The sequence below is a fragment of the Strigops habroptila genome, chromosome 10, assembly GCF_004027225.2.
Source record: "Strigops habroptila isolate Jane chromosome 10, bStrHab1.2.pri, whole genome shotgun sequence".
Taxonomy (NCBI): domain Eukaryota; kingdom Metazoa; phylum Chordata; class Aves; order Psittaciformes; family Psittacidae; genus Strigops; species Strigops habroptila.
This window is the reverse complement of record NC_046359.1, coordinates 28982208-29007172: the sequence shown is the minus strand read 5'-3', so window position 1 is coordinate 29007172 and position 24965 is coordinate 28982208. Positions and strand designations below refer to the sequence as shown.

General features: G+C 40.0%; 1 long non-coding RNA gene across 3 annotated transcripts; it reads right to left on the bottom strand.

The window, feature by feature from the left end:
* Positions 1 to 1658: 1658 nt before the first annotated feature.
* On the bottom strand, positions 1659 to 23936 carry LOC115613732. Of its 3 annotated transcripts, none has more exons than XR_003993488.1 (8): positions 23682 to 23936; positions 17783 to 17920; positions 14871 to 15013; positions 12200 to 12278; positions 8071 to 8138; positions 6308 to 6356; positions 5238 to 5444; positions 1659 to 1889 (listed from the first exon to the last, which is right to left on the bottom strand). It is a non-coding gene; the product is annotated as an uncharacterized LOC115613732 (long non-coding RNA). The 3 variants fall into 3 exon arrangements; XR_003993490.1 differs by having other exon boundaries at positions 1666 to 1889; positions 12200 to 12275; XR_003993489.1 differs by lacking the exons at positions 17783 to 17920; positions 23682 to 23936 and adding an exon at positions 15722 to 15860.
* Positions 23937 to 24965: the final 1029 nt, after the last annotated feature.

Genomic DNA, 24965 nt, shown 5'->3' with positions numbered 1-24965 from the left:
ACCCCTGCAGGCATTATTACATGATAACTTTAGTTTTCTTGGACAACTGTTTCCAAGGCTGGTTTTTGACTAGTTCAAGAGCTGGACTGTTAGAAATTAGCACTTCCTTTGCACAATCCCCTTTGTAACTGTAGATGTTTCACACTGTGGCTTGGATGTAATGCTCAGATGCATGAAAAAAAGTCTGAAAAAACAATACATTAGTATTAAGAACAATAAAATCAAAGTTTTGTCATTAAAAAGAAATTCTCTGCTTCTGTCTAAGCCACTGCAGTCGTGTTGTATTTCAGAATTTATTGTCTCTTAATGGCAATATCATTGTCAACAAATCTCAATGTGTAGCACCTTAAAATGCTGCTGTAGACTTCTTGTGCTTTCGACCTAATTGATAATGCATAGGAAGATTATATTGAAACAATTGGTTGTATGAAACATCTGAACTGTGTATACAAAGAAATTCAAAGTGCCTGTTTGAGATGTGTTCTATGTTGCCAAGAATATACTCCTTCCTAATGGTGTCTGGGTGTGTTGTATTCTTTTGTTTTATATCCTAACTAGCACACATGTTCTGTGTCATTTGGGGTTAAAGTAAACCTGATGCTTGAAAGTTGCTGTAGTTCTACCACCAAGATGGGTATGCCCAACTCCTTCAGCCACAGGAAAAGAGACCAAGTCTTCTTTTGTGACAGGCACGGGAACCATTCTGTCTGGAAACAGTCTCCTCTAAAGAGAATCCCTAACTCCCTTCATGTTCCGCTGCCCACACAGAGGTACCTCTTCTGGCTTTCACTTTCTCTGCTCTCCCCATTCAGCCCTGCAGACCTCCTTGTCCTTCACACCTCACATATTTTGCCTGTGCAATTTACTGTTTGATAAATGTATCTGCTGCATTACTGCATACTGATTTCTTCTGCCAGCTCCTGAGGAGGATGGTCCATCCCCTTTGGTCTCAGCAAACACTTTAAAGAGGTGTTTCTCCAGGGTTCCTGCTCAGTCCCTAATATCCCTCGTGCTTGCAGCAGGCACTGCACACTTGCTGTAAACGACTGAGGGCATTCTCTTGCTGTTGGACAAGTGTCCACATCCTTGCTGGAGTCTGCAGTCCAGTTGCTAAACTGCTTCTGCAACCCTCTAAATGTCCTCTCCCACAGTTTGTTCCATCTTAGAATATTGCTACATTTAATCAGCGTTTCATCTCTTTCTTGTACCTGTGTATCAATCCATCCTTCAGTAGCTAGAATTCATTTTGAATTACCTTAGAATTCATCAGGAAGCTAGGATGAGTTGTGCAGTAAAAGGTGATGTTTTAGTTTACTTCAGTGCTTATTTTGCATAGCTCTGCATTTAAGGTGCGCAGTCTAGTGGACTGTCCTTTCCACCTCTGCTAGAAACTTCAGAGGGAAAGAGGTTTCTGACTGTGATTTTGCTTAGTGCCTTGTGCAGAGAACCTGGCTGCAATAATCCGTTCTTCATGCCACTTCCCAATCCCACAGTACAGATGCCATGCTGGAGACACAGGAATGAAAAAAGCGCCAGCTAATCTGAGCCTATTTAAACGTAACCACCCTTTATACAGAAAAGATGCAGCAAGTTCCCATACTGCACATTCTCCTGGCTTTAGGACTTGGCTAATGGATTCTGACACAAACTGCAATTCTCATCTGAAAAACTTCTGTTTATTTAGCATGAATGAAGCAGCCTCATGAGAATAATTATTACAAGCTATAACATCACTGATATTGGTTGGTCCTTGTCATTTCATCACACACCTCTCACCACGTGATGTTTTGTTGGCAATGTCTCATCTTGCAGTGATCCATCCCCTGAGGTACAATTTCCTGCTGGATGGGAGAAGTCTGCACTGGGACCATATTTCATTCTCCATTATTCTGTTCAAAAGAGGAACATTTTAGTTTGTTTTAGCTCTCTTACTCCAAGCACTGCACACAGCAAAAGGACTAAAATACCGAGCAGTGGTTTGTCCGGAGTGAAGTAGTACATGGCGAAGAAGATAGCGTGATCGTCTTTAACTCTGTGATCCCAGATACCTACTGACTTAAAGTGCATGCTGTTAAAGGCTGTCCAGTGGTTAATTTGTTCTGAGTTACTTCTAGGACATTTTCCTCAGGGAGAGAAAACAACTGCGCCCGTGTCACATTGTAGCAAGGTAAAAGATGAAAAAAAACCAAACCCAAAATAAAAATGCCCGAGGAGTTTGGGCATCTGGGCAGTTTTTTTTTTTTTTTTGGCTTGAATCCTATATATGCCTACCTAAGGTGTTACAGCTTCATCTTGCTTTTTCCTCAGCCTTTTACCTGACAAAAGAGCTGCGCGACTCTGGCTGCGAAGCGCAGCAGTTGGGAAGTCAACCCTCTAGTGGCCGGGTCCTGCATGGAGCTCCCAGCCAGCTACACAAAAGCAAATCTCTGCAGGGTTTGGGGGTTTTTTTTGTTTGTCTGGCAATAAAATAAATAATGAAAAAGTCACATTCGTGTTTAAATGCAGTGCTACCTAAATTAAGATAATGGGGGAAATACAGTATTGTTTAGTTTCCCAGTAATGAAAGTATTGTAAACATTAGAGCTGGATTGATGCACTTCTTGATGACTTGAAGTGGTTTTCATAAATGAAGTCCAAATATGTAATAGCTGCTCTCAATTTTCTATGAGAAGATTTATTCAAAAATAAATTTAGCTAAGGGGAAAAAAGAGACAGATTTGAAAGCTGAGTTATTGCCAAGAACTCAAACATTGAAGCAGCCAGTCCCTTTTGAGACAGCTGCAACATTTCATGGTGTAAAGTCAGCGAATTTCCACACAGGCCCTGCTGCCAGAGACCACAAAATGGTTTCAAACAACGGCTCACTTCATGATATTTTTGTTTTTTAAAAAAAAGTGTCCTTGTGCTGCTGAGTGGGCAGTGTGCGCTAAGTTAGCAGATTAATGAAAATGTTTCACTGGCACAAGATTTTGATTGCCCCAGTGCAAAATTGCTTGCAGATTGGAAAACAGCATGTTTCGTTTCAAACTCATTCTCTTCCCATACATTAGCACTTGTCAATGTAGCCATTAAGCACAGTCAGTGCAGAAATTTAATTACAAAACCATTTATTTTATTGAAAGAAAAATAAACCCAAGCTACCTCAAATGCATTAGGTGGGTTCAAAACATGTTCGGCTGATAACACCCAAGGGTAGAGAGGCTGCTGTAAGAATAATGTTCCTTTCATGTGTGGTGGGGACTCAATATTAGAAACAGCTGCCTATAAGTCATTCTTTATTTAAGTTCTATTATGAATTAAAGAACAACTGATTTAATGAAGGAACTTTTTATATCTGAAATTACTCAGCTGTGGTATTCATTCAATCTTCCTTTAAGAAAGAGGTTAAATTTTAAATGCTAAGTAGGTGAAACAGAACGATACTTTTTATTGAATACTTTTTTTCCCCCCCTCATGTTAGCCTTTTGTTCTCCTAATGCTTGAGGAATGTAAGGTCTGTGGTATTAAAGGAAGTAACAAAAATGTGCTAAACACATCAAAAAGTAGAAAATCTGTATCTTATTTATGCCACAGAGTTCTACACTCTACATGTCTTATAGGCATTTGGAAAGGCCCAAGAATAAGGATCTCTAACAAAATGATAGATGTGGGTCAAACAGCACTCTGATGTCATGGTACATATTGCCTCTGTCTCACTACTAATGAGCTGCCAATAACATGTCTGTTTTACTGTTCTGCTTGAAGAAGAAAAAAAGGAGTTATAACCTTAGTGGTTTGGACTGATTTGTCAGTTTAAAGCCTTTTTTTTTTTTCTTGTCAGAGATATCTACCCAAAATTTCTTGCAGACGTACACTCATAGTCCACACGGCTGAAGAGCCCGGAGCAGGGAGATGTGCGTGTTCGGCAGCATCCTGGGATGGATGGTAGTCAGAGAGACCGCTGCTGCTACAGGGAAAACCATACTTCAGGGAGAGAGCTTACTGGTGGACACAACATTTGCTACAAGGAAGGTGGCTCTGTCTAATGTAGTGCTTCCTCCTCACCACTGTCCTGTGCCACAACGCATGTGTGTGTGTGTGTGCAGGGGTAGGAAGAGGCAGTGGGGTCCTTCCCACATCCCAGACAGCCAGTGCCTTACATGTGAGTTTGATCATCCGCTGCCTTAAGCAAGTATGGAAACAGATGCTATTAATGAATATAAAGGTATTTCATGCAGCCACAATACTTCATGTAATGTCTTCCTATGCTAGCCAAGATTATTATGTCGTGTTCAGTAGCATTGCCTTTTGTTAACAGAATTAACAATTAAGTAAGTGCACACCTTCGTTATAGATCATTTCCCTAAAAAGACCTGTTTTCACTTTTTCCAAGTTCCAGAAGAGGAATACCCTATTTTTTTCTGATGATTTCTAAAGTTCTTATTTAACTTTACATGTGCATCCCTTCTCTCTGCCAGCAGAACTGCCAGCAATTGGGACATATTCCTCAGCAATGTGAGGGACACACGAACCTCTTCACCTGCACTCCACACTTTGGCACCATGGATCATCCAGGAGAAATTGGCATGGCAAGAACATCATTAGCCCTGCCTGGACAGGGACCAGTCACCCTCACCAGGGACATCTCCTGCAACCCACCCGGCCCCACAGGCTGGCAGAGGGAAGGCGCTGGAGTCACTGATGCTCCAAGTGGAGGTAATGTCTCACCTCTACATCTGAGTCTGTCTTGCATTTAAGAAACCCCTGTAACGAAGCAGACACTGCACCCATTCACACACACTACTGGGCACAAATACCAAGCAGATAAGAGTGCAGCACACTCCAAGAGGGACACTTCCTGTCTGAATTAGGGTATTATTTGTCCATGGATTTTACATTTGTTAATTGATCAGATAAGTTTTCTCTCTCCGGTTGTCTAAGAGAACTGGCACACAAAATAGTCTCAAAACCTAGGAAATCTTAGACTTGCATTTCTGTTATCATAAATATCAGTGTGAAAGAAAAAACCTCCATAAAAATGTAGGAACCAACCAGCCCCTGAGTTTGCTTTCTGAGTGGAACTCTAGTTGCAAGGGAGCCAACAGGGGGAAACAAATTCTGTTAAAAAATGTATGGGGGAAGACACTTGAGGGAAAATTAGTGTCAGGTTACCACAGGGATCTTCCCTGGAGGTGAGGAAACATGCCATGTGTTGCAGCCCTTCTGGAGCATCCCACCTCGCTCATAAAACCACATACCAGCACAATCCTCCTCCTTCCCACAGGTCTTGCTCCAAGGAGAGGCTGGTGGTCTCCCATTTGGTAGCTCCCCAATATATCCCACTATGACAATTGTCTTGAGTTTTGGGTTGTTTTGTGCTTTGATATAAGAAGTTTCCAAGAGCTGTTTAAATATTATCTTCAAAGGCTGCTGAAGACTGTAGCACAAGATGCTGCAAAGGAAACCTGCAAAATACAAACAAAGAAACAAAACAAATGCCTCTTCTGAGGAGAGCCATCACCTGCAGAGGTTTCATCTTTGTGCGCTATTTGAGGTTTTCAAACTAACAAAATGTTCTGCTGGAAATGTAAGATAAAAGACAGCTGGAGAGTAACTGGACTGTGTTTCATTAACACAACATAATTTCTGTGGAATGGGGCAATTTAGTCCATTCCCTGACTTCACAGTACATCTCCATTTAAATTTTTTCTGAACTATTCCAAATAAACCCCTGTCTACACAGAAAAATAATCTGTTTTCTCTTAATTCAATAAGGAATAAGACAAAACCCCAAAATAATCATAACTATTGTTAGAGTAGAAAAACAGGAGGAATTACTATGGTAGGAAAAATGTATTCTCTGCCAGTATTCAGGTAAAAAGCTACCAGGAAGATGGAGTGTTAGGATGCTGATCCATTGCAGACACCATGTGCAGCTTCCTGTGCCTTCACACAGACCCCAGATATAGTTAAGACCAGCTGCTTAGCCTGCATAAGAGATGTGAGCCCTGCCACAGCAGACCATGTTAGGACACAGACCTCAGCCAGAAGAAATGGATGCCCCACCAACAGGGGATGTGGAAGACTCATCAATGGTGATGAAGTAACTGCACTTTCAGGTTCAGCTTGAGTGTGGTAAAAATGATCACTCAGACCTCTCTCAAGATCAAGGCTGGGGATGTCAGGTCCATAATGTTTACCTTACTAGTGTCTGCCAACATAAGTTTCATACCTAGATCTGTGCCCCACAAATAGTTAACCTTGGAGAAGAATCCCCAGACAAAACAAGGAAGAGCTGACCACTGTGTGGGCACAAACTTCAACATACCACGTTCTTCAGTGTGTGCAATGCTGCATCTGTAGAACACTTCACCCAGCTGAAAAAAAACCCAAAACAATTCAAGACAGTGTGAGTGTAAACATATTCCCGTAACACATGAATTTGGGAGAAGTGGATAAGTACTTGACTACATGAGTTTCACAGCTCACTGGGTGTTATTCCAAAAAGCATCTGTCACCGCCACTGGCAATGACTTTTGAAAACAACTGTATTTTGCATCTCAGAGTTTAACAGGATTGCACAACTGCCAACCAACTACCTAAGCCTAAAGACCTAGGAAATGTGCACCTTCCTCTCCAAATCTCGTCCTTGGCTATATTATCACTGACAGGAGTGACAGTGTTGCTAGGATGGTGTGAGACAGCATATTCACACACATATCTGACTTGTCAAATCAGCGCTCTCTGTCTGAACTTTTCCACAATTCTCTTAAGAGCAATTTTATTTTTTATTTTTATTTATTTTATAATTATTTTTTTAAAATACTAAACATGTTCCACTTGAGGTTTGTAAACTTTTACTCATTTTGGTAATTCCAAAGGAGCAAGTACAGGATTAGAAAATATATTGTGTCTTGCAAGAAAAACAGAAACCACTTGCCACCTCCATGCTGAGATGTAGGTACAGGAGAGGTGTTTACAGCAGCTAAAAATCCAGAGGTGGTGGGGGCAAAGAAAGCTGTCTCTTCGTGCCATTGTGACTTCGGCTGCAATAGCATCAGGATTTACTCCTACTTGCATATTACTATTAGATGTGAGAAACTATTGCACTGGGGGCCATATTAATGCATAGCAAGGCAGAATCCATATCCTAAAGAATGTAAATCTTAGAAGAAAAAGGATGGGGGAAGAGTCAAGGCCCGGAAAGGTTAAATTAACTGGCCTGAGTTCAGCGGCAAAGTCAGAAACAAACCCCAGATTTGTCTTCCCCAGCGTTCATTCTTCTGAAATAGGCTATTCTCCTGTATAGGCCCATTCGAGGGCTACAACTTAACTGTGCAGAGGAGCTGTCCTTTAGCCAGAGATAAGGGAAAAAATTAGAGCATTTATTTTGGTTGCTGACGTTTCTTCTCTTACTCATAGTGTGTTCTGTTTTGATCTTGATTTTGGGCCCAGCTGAGAATTCAAAGGTACTGTTAGAGTATGCTCTAAAAAATTAGAATTTAATCATGAACAAAAGTACTGCTCTGGAGTTGATTTAGTCTACTATCAAAAATAAAAAATATTGTAACTTTTATATTAATTCAAGAAGCATCTGAGTTTATCCTTACCTATGTACCTGCAAAAATAATTGCTGCAAAATAATAAAGATCAGTCCCTGTTTTTCGTAAGAAACTACTAACCTAAAGTTGTACATTTTTATCCCAAAGACCCGTTCTGCCCTATCAGCAGCATTATATCAGTTCAAACAAGAGAAGTTGGGCAAATGCACACTAGAGACTTCTGCTGATGAAAGCATATCAAGGAGTGTAAAATGGTGTGATACCTTATCATCTTGGCCTTTCCTGATGATTTCTCAGAGGGAAACAACAGTAAAAGGCAGTCCTGCACTTACAGTCTCCCACAGAAATGTAGGGAGAATTGTTCCAATCACCTGCCCTGGCTGACAACCCATAAAGCTGCTGGACAAGGACAGGGCGTATACAGTAACTTCTCAGCATAGGTTTGTCCGACACAGATGGGACAATCCAGGCAGGATACCCCATTGTTTTGACAACCCATGAATATCTTTCAGCGTCTAAATACATGAACCTGTTTCTGCAGTGCTCAGCTCTGGGATGTGTTGTCTCCAAAATGTTCAGAGACCCACTTCGATGCTCCTGTGAAGGAGAAGAAAGAGGGAATTGTACTAACATCAGTTTCTACCCTATAAACAGGAAAAATATTAAACCTAAATCATCTTTCCACTATATGAGTCAGAAGCACATTCCTTTAAAATATAGAATGGAGAATATAGATGGCATTGTTCATCACTCTTCTTTGTAGGCTGTGAGGCATTATTGCCCATTTAAAATATCTAGATGTGAAGAATGAAAAGAACCCTAAATCACGTATTGGAAATCATAAAGAATTTTTCTTCCTAGCAGCTGCATAGCAAGTTAACATTTCAGTTTTTCTAAGAGGTTGTCTGCACTTATTAGTGGTCTTTGGCTAATTTGCAACTGAAAAACTAGGTTAAAAAAGAACAACCTCTGCTGAAATTAAACCGAATATTTGTATTAAATGCCTAATGATGTTTTTTTCTACTTCTGTTCTAGGAACTGTAGCTTGGATTATACAAATGCTTTACAGGGGGGTAGTAAATGGTCATTCTCTCTATGGATTTACAAGATCAATCTTGGTAATTTGTTAGTTACAGTGTATGTAATGTGATATTATTGCTCATGTTGCACAAGAGGATTACATGGCTTACTAAATAAAGCAGTGGTCTTTACGTTAGGGACCATACTTCCTTCCAGACCGATGCCTAGAAAAGTGAAATTAGATTGGTGATCTCAGCCTTAGGACCATCTCTGGTGAATATAGACTGAAATCCCCAAATGACTAAACACAGCAGAGTCAATCATTCATCTCTATATGCTCGCCCCTAACACCTGGATCCCAGATTCTTACACGCTTTTTATTCATCAGCTATTGAAACACACTGATGTGTGATTTTTCAGTGCAAGATTTACCAAGTCCCAGATTTGTGCCTATGCTCCTGTTAGTTTATTATGGGCTTGTGAAATTCTATTCGGGTTGTGTAAGAGTACATTGAGCTACTCTGTTTAACAGGCTTCATATTTTGCTGTTTGAAAATCCATCCATATTTCACCTTTGAATTTCAGGACGAGGAGATATTACTATTAATGTGTTGGATGGTTGATATAAATCAGAGAGACTAGAATGAAGAAAGAGCTATTAAAATGCGCAGTTTTGTTTGAGTCCAAGTTTGCTCTTTACAACATTTTTCCTCTTGGAAGTCCTTAGTCCTTGCTTTGATATTCTATTGCTCAGTCTAAAATTCTTCTTTTTTTTTTTTTCTTTTTTTAAATGTATTTATTTATTTTGTTTCTCACAGATTAAAATCTTTTCCTCTGTCCATGAAGGGTGCATCTTTTTATTATTTGCAGACAGTTATCCATCCATAGATGTCTTACCTCTCTTCTCCATTACTAATTTTAACACTTTTCTGAGCTCTGGCTAGCATTTCAATATATTTCAGGTGAAGTGGGTCCTACAATTGAGCACAATACCCCAGAGGTAGCTGATTAAAAGAGAATGATCTCTTAACCACATAGGATCAAACCATTAATGTTTACCTTCCTTTGATTATTTTCCCCATTCTGAAATGTTTGACTAAATTTTGTATCGATTAAAAGAACTGCACTGACAGCTTTAAGCCTGCCAATCTCTGGTTATCCACAGAAGGGTAAAGCTCAGCATTGCTCTGCCAGTCTAGATCAGCCCTGACCATGCAAGACCATATCTATGACTGAAAGATTTGTGTTTAAGTCAGCCTAGTCATAGACCCCTCAACACTGCTAATTTTTGACAACCCTCAGCATCTACCAATCCTTTGCACTGCAAACTCAGTGGGGAAATGAATAATACTCAGATTTTTCAAAAATAGTTAGGTATTCAAATACATACAGCATATCTAGAATAAAGGCTGACCTGAATGTCAACACAAAATCACATATCAAGTACCCTTTTCTACAGCAAGCCTCTTAGAGTGACTCCCAGCATTAAAGGTGCATAAGCCTAAGAGCCTGGCATGGTCCCTGTGCTCCTGTATCCTCTTCTTTCCCTTTAGCATGGTACATTGAAACACTGGAAGTGCATCAGTACCAGTCCCACAAAATCCCTCTTCCTGATTTAGGACTTCTCCCTGCTTCACCTCCTGAAACTTTTTTGTGGGCCAGACTTGGAAGGGCAGAAAAACAATCCATCTGCTAGTGCCAAAGACTCCCCCATTTAGCTGCCTCAGACTCGCTGATGAAAGCTGTAAGAATAAAGGGGCCCTAAAGCCAAGCAGTGGAAATTTGGGATGTGATTTGTTAACATTCATTTGAAAAACATCTCCATTCCATTCTGTGCAGCCTTTTTAGGTTCATATACACTTCTGAGGAATTCAGCTCAGTGGCACAACTGAAATAATGAATGAATGAATAACTAACTAACTAACTAGATAATAAATACAAAAGGGCCCTCAGTGTATCTTCAGGCTCTGCTGGGAGAGGCAACAAGACTACCACTTGCCTGAACAATTGTGCTGCTCAGATGAGACAGCTGAACTATCAGGAACGGAGATGTGGCTGCCTATTCTTTTCAAGAGGATAACAACAGCTGTAAATAATCACTAATTTCTGGTTGCTGTTGACCAGGACTACTTGAACAAATGACTTATAGGTCCAAGTATCTGCATTCCATTGGCAAGTTCCAAAAGCCACTTGGTCACTTCACCGTGAATACTGCAGCTGCCGTGCAATGCTGCTCTAACGAGTAGTTTCAGCAGCCTTGGTTTGGCTTTGCACTTTGCTAGGATACCGGCATGCTAATAGGCAAGGGATGAGTAAGTTGAGGGATGTTTTCTGCATTTTTACTGCTGCTAAAATAGAATGAAAACTTGCTGCAGTTTAGATCAGCGGAAGCAATTCCAGCCTCTCAGGCAGAGGAGGCACGTGGCTGGGTCACTGCTTGGAGCTGTGCTGGTTCACAGTGGTGGCTGCTATCACAAAAGCATTGCCCTGCATAAGCCAGCACACAAGGGGCAGAGACCTGAATCTGGAAAAAAACTGAGGAGCAGTTGGACATCTGAGACTAAAGGAGGTAGCAGAGGTGAATCCCTCTTAGACACCACTGAGGCTATTGCTGATCCCTGAATAAAACAAATGTCAGGGAAATACAGGGTAGGATAGAAGCCCAGTTGCCAAAGAGGTCAACTAAGGTCTGACATGAGCAATTTCCCACTGCTTATTATAGATGGAGATCCCAGATGTGTAATTCAGATGGCAAGCAGAGGAGGAGTGAGGCCATTCTTCTAAAATAATTTATGTGAAAGGATTATTGCTTTATGCAGAAGAGATGTGGGAGTGACAGTGACAGAGATCGGGAATTCTGCTTTTTGAGATTTTTATAAGGGAGCAACGAGCCTGTTACTGGTCTGAAGCTCACAGCAGAACTTACAAATGCATTTGTCAGTGCAGTTGCCTCCATTCCCAGATTTTTAACTCTAGTTCAGTCTTTCCCCTCTGTTCACAGGTACAAATGCCTCTGGCTTGCTGGAAGTGACTAGAGCAGAACTGACTTGCTAGTTTTTACCCTAAGAAACTGTTGGTAGCCTACAGGTAGAAATCAAAAGCATGTCAGTTGAGATTTGGGTAAAGCAGGACTTGAAGGCAGTGCAAGTGCTCAGATCTGCAAATTAGCCTGGTCTTTGTACTTTTCTTGCTTTACCAAAAAATCTAGAGTGAAACTTGCCACTCTGGGTTATTTCACTATCAGTCACACAGACAAATGAAGCTTTGGGCTCACACCTTCAGGTTTTGTTTCAAAAATTTCTACAGAGAAGGAAGAGGCAGCTACTGATCATTTAGAAATCATTAACAATGTTCAGAAAGTCAGTTCAGATTAACTGATAAAGGACAAAATATACAAGTTTTTTTTCCTGTGGAATGTTGGTGATTAAGATTTTAGGGGAAACATATGTTATAGCCCAGCCAGTATTATTTAAATATTATTATGTTATTATCTCAATTATGACTTATTCAGGGAAGTTTACTTACTGTGAAATTATCTACAACTGTGGGTTTTGATAATTGCTTAGTGAAAATTTCTGCATTATAAGGCTAGATTCAGTTTTCTGACAAACTATAGCTCATAATAAAACTCAACTTACAGTATATAAATTCATAGAAGTTCTCTGTTGTTTCCACACAGGATATAAAGAAGCTGATATCTCGAAGATGGCAGAACTGCTGCAAACACACAACAAGACATTTCTGAAGGGGTTTTTTTTCCAGCACCACATAAAAGCAGGTTGCTGAGATGATGGGACGGGAAGATCTTGCCCTCCAACACACTTTCTCCTGAGGGCATCACATGGCAAAATCCAACACACTGTAAAAATACACTTCTTTAGTATATGTGGAGCTTCACCTGACAAGTTCTGGTACAATAGCTTCCCTTTTGCAGATGGGCTCTTTGGAAAAGTTCTGGCTAGAGCATATTGAGTATCATTTGGGTGGAGAGCCGACCCACAGAGGCAACTCTCGTGCCTATAGAGTAGCAGAGGACTTCAATTCCAATCCAAGTGTTCTCCTGTTCAAGCAAGGTATTTTAACTTTTTTATTAACATAAATAAATAACATAAAAAGCAAATACTTTTGCAAAAGAAATCTCACAAGGTCAGTATTAGAGCCATGTAAATGATTGGGTTGTTTGATAGGCAAATGAAAATTTTAGTAGGGATAAAAATAACTACTATTTTTCAGTCTTGCTAAGTTTATCTACTTATTCATTTGCTGCACTTATTTTTGGAAGATAAAACTACAAAACATCGAAATTTCCTGTTCATTGAAAACCTTGGTTATTGACCCACTCTATCCATGACACAGCTTTCACAGCCTGTGCTATTTTCCATAATAGAAGAGATGATGACAAAACAAGGGTAATTTAAAATACTACTGTTGAAAACATCTTTCAGTTGAACTCTGAAATTCCTGAGATGTGACCTCTGGTTAATTTCAAGCCTACTGATTGGGAAAGAACTTCTTAAATCATGACATTCATAAGAAATAAAAATCTACTTGAAATGAGTCCAAGGCAAATGTTTTTTATATACAGGCCCACATCTAGATTTTGAAATCATGCAAGACTGTTGAGTCCAATCAGTTATTACTTCCTCACAAACTCCATTTTTAAGCAAAACTTTATTTTATAAGCCTCCCAACATTCAGTTACATTTCTCTCAAATTACACATTTAGGTTATATGAACACAAGCACGGAATTTATAGTTTCATTTAACTATATGGAATAATACAGGTACAATGAACAAATGCAAACCCCTAAGCTAAAGGTCAGACCCTGTTAAACATATCACTGTTCATACTTCCAGGAGCCCCTGTTAAAGGATATGGGACCTCTGAATTTTTTGCTATCTGGTCCTCACAACAGGGCACAGGGGGATTTTTTTGTATTTTAGAAGTTAATATCAGCCTTTTGTGGCAGTAACTCTAAAGTGAAGTGTTACCTGGTGTGCCGGGAATGTCCTGTTTTCTTTTGAGAGGAGCCTGCCAAGGTACTGCATTACCATCATATGCCTTTCATAACGCCTCGCTATTATCAGCTTCTCAGTTTCATCTCCTGGATCAGCAGCAATTTCTTAAAAGTATTTATTTTCTTTGCTAACCTAGCAAAGGGCTGTCACAGCACATTGGATTACAGCAGCAAATGGACCTGCTGGAGCAGCAGGACTGCTCACCCATCCCCAGCCTCCCACACCATCGTGGAGGTGAAGCTGGGGGTGCATGGCTGTCTCACTTAGGGAAGGGGAAGGAAGATGGGGTACCACTTTCCATGGCATGTTTGGTTTCATCTCTTCTCTTCAGCAAACCACTGCTGCCAGGGATGGTGCCCATCCTTCAGGGATTGCTAGAATACTGCCCAAGGGCAAATAATTTGCTACAGCACTGCTCCAGGCTGCAGCAGACAGCAGGTAGGTTAGCAATATTTTTCCCAGAGAAGGATGACTTCATTGCCTTGTAACAAAAACTGAAATATTCTTCCCTGAACTTCCCTGAATCAAAGGGACCCTGCAAACTCTGTATCAGGTTGGGAAAACCTTTCCTGTCACAGCTGCAGAAGAGGACAGCTGACAACCCATTTGCAAGTGCCAGTGGAGACAGTTGTAGTTGGTTTGTGAGAGCAGGATGCAAAATCTGCGTTGCATCTACTGAGACCTGGGGCAATCTCTGCAGTGGACTGGGCTGCCTGGGCCAGCCCCTGCAGCTGAGGCTGCTTGCACTGGGATCCTCTGCCCCAAGCACTTTGCTGATGTGCTGCCTCCTTCATCTCAGTATCTGTGCTGTTTGCTGCTGCCAGAAAATGTTCTTCTCCCACCATCTCTATGCTGCCCATGCCTGGGACATAGGCTGAATTAAGGAGAACATAGGTCCATTCCCACTAGGAATCTCCCCTACCAGCACCAGGCAAAACAAATAATGATTTTGCATTTGTAGCTGATTGTTTCACTAGATAAATTTCTAAGTTAAATCAACGCCTTAGGTAGGGGCATTGCAAGTCGTTGCATGGATGTCTCTAAAACTGAGAAAAACCCTGGGGTTGAGCGGCCTCTCCACCTCCCCTCCACCTAAGCAGGGACTTCAGTGCTACACCCGAAGGGCATCCCCCAAGGTCCCCATCCTTATCCCTCCCAACACGCACAGAACAAATCGCCCTGACACAGCCTGTGGCACAGAAGACCTCAGCAGGCAAAGAGAAACTTTTTACATTTCCAAGAGCTCCTATACACAGCACTTCAAAGAAGGTCAGAAATTCTTTGTCTCACCGTTTCAGACTGATGGCTGTCACCACTGCGTGCTCTCCGTGCAGAATCAATTAGTAATAGCCAAAGTCTCTAGTGACTCTGCAGAGGCGGATTTTCTTCCTCTTCTGAAATACCGTCAAGGTTTTCTCATCAAAGGATTATTCCTATGACAAGAAAGCAATGTAATTTAATATAAGCTGAGAGGGAAATGGAAAACTCCCCCACCTGAGGCTAAAGCTAGGACTGTTGTATCTGGAAACACAGTCATATAATCTCCAAAACGATTTCTCACCTCTGCCAAAAAAAAAACCCAACTCCAAAACAGCTCTTTCAAAACACCCTTCCATAGCATACGTGTGAAAGGGAGAAAATTAGCTTAGGTCAGTCCCATACACTCTAGCATAGTTAATTCCCTATTTCAGAGACAGTTTTATTATTTGTCTTTATAGAAAGATGAAAAGCATTACAGACAGAAGTAAGGTTTTCAAACCTTGCTTAGACTCCATCTAGACCCTGTTTCCAGTTGTTATAAATTAGAAGTCAATGGATCTGTGCAGTTTACAGCAGTGAATTTCTGATCCACTGAGTCTAAAACAGGAAACAGGTTTATAAGATAAACGGCCACAAATTCCCTATTACTCAGTATATTTTTTTTACAATATGCATTCTTTTGGCAGCACACCACACTTATTACGGGCGCCCACATTTCTGTCACAAATATTTTAGTGAAGTAGCCTTTTTAAAATATGATATCATTTGCGGATGACCATGGACTTGTTGGTGTGTGTTCATTCCTTAAATTAGTCTGCCTGATGGCTGTATCCCTTTTTCTTCCCTCCCCCTCCTCTTCTGCGGTCACATATTTTATTTACCAAACTAGTTTGTGAGAGCTGGAGGAAAGGTACTGTCTGTGCTTTCCTCATACAGAACGGATTCCAGAGACATTTTAGTACTATTCGGAAAGAGATCTTGGCAGGCCTTCCCCGTTACAGTAATTCACATAGGCTTAAAGCTTCCACTCAGACAGAAAGAGAAAAACAAATATAAGCGAAGGAACAATTTTCCTAATTGTTTACACTTTCTGTGCGAACTTATGCATGAAACTTGTGGCTCTCTATATTTTAATATACCTTCAGAGAATAAAACATTTCCATAAAGAAAATAGACATGGTGGTTTTTTCCACTTGGGTGCTGTTTTCTCACACTGCCCATGGTTTCACAGTCAAAGTGCCTTTGCTTTCCTTGCTAACCCTGCACAGCAGGCAAACAGGCTCAGCCTTCAGCAATCTGGATTCACGTGAGTTTTGGGGTGACAAAAAGAACAGCTAGAGCAAAAAGCAACTAGAAAATAGTTGGCATTAAAAATCATCATAGCCATGCCAGGAGAATTAAGGAGAAACAAGGCAGAGCTAGCAAGACGAGAGCAGGTAACAGGGTATTTTGCCTACATCAGGAGGATGCAGAGGACCACTCCTATCCCACGTGGCACCACCACAGCCTTGGACCTCCCCAGACTCAATTTCAGCTGGTAAAGTGCCGAATCAAGTTTTAAATGCCTTGCTGTTCTGAGGTACTTTGTGTCAGCCTTTTTTTTTTATGAGGAGAAAAGATTGCCAATAATTTGGTTTTCAAAGAGAGACTTCAAATTCACCAAAGACTGAGAGTATTCAGATCTGGATTTCAAACTCATCCAAAATTTGTATGAATCCTGAACTGAGCCTAACTAAGTCTTTGAAGAGTTGTATTAATTTTTTCCTCTATTAGAAGTGGCTCCAGGTGAGAGCACCAAAATATCACCAATGAAATTCTTGTGGCATTATTTCCACCTTAACTGTAAGAAGAATATAGCAGAAAAACCTAATTATAAAGCCGGAGAAAAGAAAAATTTTTTCTTTTTAATTAATTTTGTTCTTTTACTCTTTCTCACTTCCACACCAAAATAACAAGCAAGTGGAGAGCACTTTCTCAGTGTGTTCCCAGAGGAACGATAGAGTTGCCTACAGTAAGAAGGGCAAACTTTCTTGGACAGGAGACACAATGTCCTTTGCGGCCTCTACAGAACTACAAAAAAGCTCTGCTGGATGCAGGAACTACCAGCCTTATTGGCTTTCCACTCCAGGAGTAAGATGTATTCCTTCAATCACACGTTTATGTAAAAAATAATAAAATGGCACAAAAATCACATAATGCAGCAGATATAAAACAGTCCTGGGGAGAAGGATAGAAACTTCAAAACAGCAGACCTGATTTAGTGTCTCTGCAATTTGTCCAAGTAATCAGTCCTTAAGAAATGTATGACTGAGGAGCACATTAAGGTCTGGTCTAAGGGATGATCCTACCTCAGTAACAGCACAGAAAGGAGGAGACGGAGGTGAGAAAAAAAGAAACAAAAGGGGTTACAAGACTGGCTCCATTTGAGGGCATTATGTATTTCCATCAGACTGTTTCCACTCTGGATTTTCATACTTGCAAGGTTGGATACAACTTGGACAAGCCTCTGACCTTTTAAATGCTTAGCTGAAGCTGGAATTCCAGACCTTTTGAAGCTGGCCCATCACAAACACTGACATACAAACAGCTTCCACATAAATATAAAAGGCACAAGACATAATTTATAAAAATGTCAGTGTGTCAAAGAATACTACTGAACTTGTCCAAAGATAGTTTTTCACATGTACCACACACTGAAAAGTAGCTAGACTAGCTCAAGGCTGCATTTAGAAGTGTTTTACTACATCTATCATTGCTTCATTGCTTCAGAAGTAGTGTGCAAAGTTCAGCTGTTTCACGTTGCATCAGATTGCATTGGCACCTCCTTCAAACTTCAGATCCTGAGTGACAGACACACTACAAGAAAATAATTTGCTTCAGATAATGTATACTGTTGCATTCCGGTTGAGCTAAGAGGGCTACAGGGATTCAAAGTTACTTACTAGATCCACGTGTAATATTCATAAGGCTTCTCCTTTCATGATATTGGCATACTTGTAAATTGCATCTCAGATGTTCCTCAAACTACTCAATACTCGCATGCCATGGAAGCACCAGTGAATACAAGTTTATAGGCACACCTTCATTTAAAAGCAATAAAATAACTATTGTTATAATTCAGCAGAAAGATGCAAACCACACCTTCCACATGCTTTTATTATAGCAGCCTCACTAGAAAAAGACAACATAATGCTGTTTATCATTGCCTTTTCGTGCATATGTCTTTAAGTTCAAGCACTTCAACTTTCTGCCACCAAGGATTAGTCACACTGTTGATGCTCATTCATCAGTCCACTTACTCTACATTTCAACACATTCTTCAGCAGCCATCGGTCAGCCACTTGGATGTGCAGTCCAAGAAACTACAGTGATTTGGGCAGCAAATATAATGTGGTTACTGGGAGAAAGTTTAGGGAAATGTATTGGCAAGATTAGGGGAAGAGCATTTCCTATAATTTTCTGACCACCAAATTAAGGGTTATTATAAAATATTGTGAAAACTGACTTGTAGTCTGTTTGCAACTCTTTGTACATATAGTTATGAAAACTGAGCTTGAAAAAACTGGGCACTCACAGTTACAGTGTGTCTTTTTCCTAGAAAAGTATGGTCGACTGAACAAGATTCATGAAATTCTGAGATATGCTTTCCAGAACAACTATAACTATCCCATCTGTGCCTCTGCAGTACTCAAAAAAATATTTTTATGTTCTTAAATCTTTTGATGGTATATCTAAGGAACAGTCATTTGTAGCAAACATAACATAGACAATACCAACCTTTAAAAGCTTCAGTCATGTAACATTCAAATGCATTCAGGTTATCTTCTCTTTGTTTGAAGGCAAGGAACTGTAGCTGATTTCACTTAAAACAAGTTACTAGTGATTTTAGCTAAATAAATATAAAATTATTTCTAAGCATGTCTTTTTCTTAATCTTCAAAAAGGGCTTACATGCTGGGTTAATGCATGATGCAGTGCAAGTTTGGCATCTATATCTCTTACCTTATAACAAACAAATGTGGCTTCTCGTGGGGAACTAATAAAGCCCGAATGACTTGTATTTCAATGAAATTTTGGTATATTCATTTGTCTGACCTGCTATCCAGAATGCTACCTGTACTTTTCTCCAACTTGACTCCTGCTTCAAGGGGTAAAAGGGTAGCTTGGGTGTTGCTTATTATCTACTCCTCCCCAAACAGAGTTTTACCTTTGGGCTCTTTCACAAAGTCATCCTGGATGCCAAAAACCAGAGGAAGGTCACAAGTGCATTGCAGTAGCAAGAGTACATTGTAAGCGGAGAGGGACCCGAAGGAATATCATTGTTAGGGCAACCATTAAACAAGGCTCCTCTCAAGCATGTATGTATTGAAAATGCATATGAGGCTCTAGACTTCAGTAAATGGTTGAACAAGTTTACTGACATGACTCATTCTATTGCTATGTCTAAAACAAATCAATTTTAGTTATTCAGCTTTGATGAATGTAGAGGTCACAGCAACCATAAAAACCAAGAAAGGCACCTGAAAACATTAACAACATGGGAAAAATATGGGGTTTAGCTGAAAATAAACAAGAAATTTCAAAACAAAGAGCAAGTTTATTTGTTCGTTCCCAGAAAGATTACCTTCTCTCATAAAAGGAGCTTATTATTAAAGTTCCTTTGCTTCCCCAGGAATGATATAGTGGTTCTGTAACACTGTTAGACTGGTCAAAGCTTATGTGGGCCACAGAAACCAAGGCAATGACAGTGTTTGTGAGAGCTGGAAGCAGGAAGACGGTGAGAAAGATGAGGAGAGACAATATCAGTCCTCTACAAAATAAAGAGCTAGGCAAGAGGGCAAAATTGCTGAAGGGTAGATAGAGCTAGTAGGGCAGAAACACAGACAATTTCTTTTTAATAAAAGCAAAAAGAAAATTGTACATGCTTAAAGAAAAGTCCTTGAAAGTACCTGACAGCCAACTCTGACTGAAGTGGAAAGAAAGATTAATTTGACCAATTCAGATCCAGCAAAATCTTATTCCGTTAACCCATTTTGTTTAGTAAATTCAGTTCTAAGTGCTTTTGCTGATAAGGAATTTTAGGGTCCAGTTACACAGGATCCTGTAGGACTAGGTTTTTATCTTGGGCTCTGCTGCTGAGTGCTTTAGCTGGCTGAAGCCATGGTAGCTGAAACTGCTTAAGTACATCTATGCCTACACTTCATATTTTCTCCTATTCTTCGTTTTAAGTCATTGCTGGAGTTCCACACAGGAGGTCACAATTTGGGCATCAAATATGATATTTTCCATCCACCAGCTAGTACCTAACAAACATTGCCTTAAATAAATTTGTGCCCATGCCAAATTCAAAATTAAGTTCCCAAGCCAAGCTAGAGATGATGGGATGGGGCCAAGGGGCCCACAACTCTGCTGTTGAGCTAATGGAGCAGCCTCAAGCTGCCAATCCAACAAGGGAGACTTTTTTATTTAACATATACATTACACAACGTGTGCAATATTTTCCACATTCAATGAGAAGACTTTATTTATAAGCTGCCTGTGTTGAAATCGTCTCTTATTACAAGGAAGCAGCAAGCCAGGTTGAGCCTGGAAATGAATTCTCATTTTTTCCTTCACTGCAACATTCAGTGACATGTTGCTTATTCCCTCCAAAAATATTTTGCAGACAGTTTTGGCCATTTACTGAACATACAGGCCCTAGAATAATGACGTATACTCCCAGATCTCTTCATCTTGTTCAGTCTTCATTACTTATTGGAAGAGTCAGTGAGACACTGAGTTTAAGGAATTGTATCTCTCTCCAGGAGGAGTAACTGTGGTGAGGACACAATTTTGTTTTCAGCCAGAGAAGTTTCTTTTATCATCATCAACAATTTCAAAGGGTTTGGAATTTTGCAGACAAGTTTCATAAATAATTTTGAATCTTTTCTATTAACACAAAACTGAGTTAGATACTTCAGAGTTTGAAAGAATGGGCCAAATCTTCACATCTACACTGACTTCAATATGAACTGATACGTACACAAAAGGAAAAAAAAGTCCATAATTTTGTCTTCTTTGATGGACTTAGGATGCTTTCTCTGAAAATTCCTACTCCAGATTCACCTGTGATGTCAGTCAAATTTCTTATCACATAAGATGCTCTTCAATATTTAAAAGAAGTCATTGCATGCATGAAGTTCTTGTTATGCTGTGTAATATTAAGTTATTAATTATGCAAGCCTTTGGGATATCCTGCAAGTGTATGCATAATGAAAACTACCATTTCATTTCTATGTCCTTGATCTCATGCTAAGTACTTTAGCTACACCTCTTAGCTACACCTCAGACATCCAAAAGATGGTCTTAGGTCACAAACCCCAGAGGAATTTTATGAATTGTGAATCCTGGTCCCACAGAGGCACCATCTACCAGCTTTGAGTCAAATGTGTATGTCTGACTGAGAATATTTCCAAATCTCATTATTTTCTCAGCATTTCCTATTGTTTGGCTTAAATTACTTCCTGCTTGGAGAGTACTCCCAGAACCGCTCGTGGCTGTGAAACCCATTTTGGATATCTGCCTTTATTCATGCACTCTATAAGGACTTCATGGTGTGATTACATAAGCCAGTGCATTGTCCAGTGGAGATAACAGAGATATCTCTAAACAGGCCAGTTGTGCTGCAAGGAACATGACTAATTCAGGCTGATAGCCCTCGCTAAAGCTCTAGTGCAGTCCTTTCCACTCAAGGGGAGACCAGATTCCACCCTGCTAGTTGCAACAGATGTTTGTTTAATAGAAGATGTGCATTAACCTAGGCAACCAGTACATAATTATTCAAATGCCCTATAAATTAGCACTTTGGTTAACTGTGCTCTCTCTCTCTCATATCAGGGAAGAGGGACTAATTAGGATAGAGGATTAGTTAGTAAACAAGGACACTTTGAAATAGGCCTACAGAGGAAAGACAGTCTCTGTCTAAATAAAAAACACCACACTGTTGGCACTTGAAGTTAGAAAGGTATCAGGGGAGTTTTAAAGTGAGAGGCTGTGGAAAGAGCACAAAGATTGGAATGACTCATCCTCTCCTGGGAAAGTCATAAAAGCTCTCTATCTTTTGAAAAAGCCCACAAGTTAGATCAGAAATCAATACAATTCTGATAGGAAACAATGATATTTCAATAGTAGTTTCAATAATAAAGTCCCATTTACATGTTGCGCACCAAAATAGACAAGAAGAACACATGTAATTACTTATTTCCATACAAATGTCAGAAGTCTAACAGTGTGCAAAGACTGACCTAGAATGTCTGGATTTAAACACTGACAGCAATATTTTTAGGGTCTCTTGGTATGTGGTAAAAGACAGTATGACAGCAATATCAACCTGTCAGTGGTGACATGCTGAGTGAGACCAGAGTCACTGGAGGGACAGAAAACACACAGAGGTGAGGCAATTTGATGGTCTCAGATATATGGACAATTGCCATTTCCTGCAGAAACTATGCTCTTGAAGCAACTGGTCAGAGAACTTCCAAAAAAATAAACTGTTGAGTGATTAATTTCTGAACTGAAGTTCTGATTGAAAATGTTACTTTTGAAAATTCTGACCACGATGTGCTCATAAAAAAAAATAAAAATAAAAATCTGCCTCCTTGGAGGACTTAAAAAGGCAAAACCAAAACGCCCACCCAGGAACAATTAGCTGGTAGGTTAGGCAAAAAGAATCAACAAAAGTTACTCGCAAGTGATACAGAGTTGTTCACAGTCAACATTGTAAAAATATATGGCTGGCTGAAGATTTTGAAGGAAGCAAGATAAAAAATGGTAGAGCCAGAGGTAAAGCGGAATATTAGAAATAAGAAAGCATGCTTCAAATTGTGGAGATCACATACAATGGAGAAAATCAGAAGAGAGTTAAATCAAAGCATGTCAAAAGTAAAACCAGAGTAAGAAAAGACAAAAGTGACTTTGAGAAAGAACATTCTAACAGAATAAAAACTAATAATAAAAATCTTTTTTCAGAAACACCACAGCAGAAAGCTTGCCAGAGAGCCTTTGGGGCTAAGAGATGATCACAGCCTACTAGGAGCACTTGCAGACGATACAGTTATAGCAAAAGAGCTACTTCTCTCTGATTCATTACTGAGAAATTATAGAGGATCCTTTCTTTTCAGTGGGATGAGCAGAAAAGCCAGGAGAAAAGGTCTTAAAATGAATCACTGAAATGGTAACAAATTGGCCAGAGGATGTGACATTCACTCAGAAGTCCTAAAGAAACCCACCTATGAAATTCTCAAACTACTAGCTTATTCTCAACCAATTTACTGACTGAATCTCTGTTAATACCATAGTGGGGGAAGATGGCAAACATGACATCGCTTTTCAGAGTAGGCAGATGGGTAGTTTGGGAAAGTACAGATCAGTAAGTCTGACTTGTTTATTGGGCAACTTGGTAGGAAACATTTTTGGATGCTGGCAACCAGTTGCACTGACTGGGAGGTCAATCCAGGTCCCTTTGGCAGATGGAAGAAACACAGTACAGATCTGCTCAGATATTTTGACAGAATAAATGAGCTGGACCTGTGATATCTGACTTACTTACAACAATGATTTGGAAAAGGAAGTAAATAATAAAATTATAAAATTTGGTGATGGTACCAAAATATTCAGGCAGCAAAACCTGATTTTTTTTGCAATTAGTTGATTTGTAAGACTGCAAGATTGCCTGATTGCAAGATTGCAAAGAATTGCAAAAGAACTGGGAAATAAAATTACACCTAACATTCAATATTAGTAAGTCTAAATAAATCTGTGCAGAGGAAAAAACATTTAAATTTATGGGCTGTTAAGTACTCACCACAACACAGGAAAGAGATTTGGGAGCTTTTGTGGATAGAGCCATCAGGCGGTGGTGCTCAGGAAAAGCAAATGAAGAAAATGGAATTTTAGGAGTTAATAGGAACGTAACAGAGAAGAAAGCAGCAACACAACACTATGCCATGGTTCAGTGGCTCAGCCCATCTGTGTTGTACATACCTTTAGTTCCTACATCTCAAAAATCATGTGGCAGAGCAGGAGAAAGAGAGGAAAGCAAGAAGGATGATCAGCAATATGAAGCGATTCCTAGAAAAGAAGAGAGGAAACGGACTGTGATTCTTCAGCTTGGAAAAGAAATGACTGATGGAAGATATGCCAGAGTCTTCAAATCATGACTGGAATAGAAAGGTTAATATGGGCCATTTATTTGTTATTTCTCCTGACACAAGATCTAGGGGATGCCAAAGCAATCTCTCAGGCAGCAGCCATAAAGCAAATAAAAGGAAGGATTTTTCCCCACAGGATTTATAGTAAATTAATTGCCATCTAATGTTGTGGAAGGAAAAAGCCCCAACTATAAATATGTTCAAAAAAAATTGACAAATTAATAAGGGAAAATAACAGTTCACCAAGGGTTATTAAACCTATGGGTACAGACTTTAGTCAGGAGTACACTAAGTGTACACTCCTAAGTGTACTTAGGAGTACACTAAAGGCTGCTGGAGTGTAGACATTTGTAATAGAAATGCTAAGATTGGAAGAATAGAAAATGAAGAGATGCACCAGAAAGAAGAGCAGAAAAAGGCACATAAGAATTGCAGGCACTGGTGGCACCCAGATTAGCAGATGCTCAAGTGCCAGCACATGTGAATGCAGATTTCCAGGACACCCAGAATGAGAAATCAAGGAAGATTTGAGAACGAGGGACAGTCTCCGTCCAGACTAGACAAAGGCTCATATCACTGAGAGATAATGGCAGGAAGATAAAGGGCTGGAGCTTTAAGACATCAGGAAAGACAGACCTTGGATAAATGTTCAGAAAGGTGAGATAGGGTAGAGAGATAGATTACAATCATGGTCAGCTCCTGAAAGGTTCAACAGGACATCCAGAGCAAGCACATAGTTGCTAGCCAAAGGATTGTGCAAGAGGCCATAAGAACTCAATATTCAGATTTCTTTGTCCTCTTTTACCTCATAGAACCCTGGCCAGACATAGGTCTTGATGCCTGCATGCTGCCAAGAGTACTTGGACACATACAAAGTGGTGCATGTGAGTATGTGAATATGAGACTGGGATTGTGAATGCAGTCAGCTTTATTTTAGA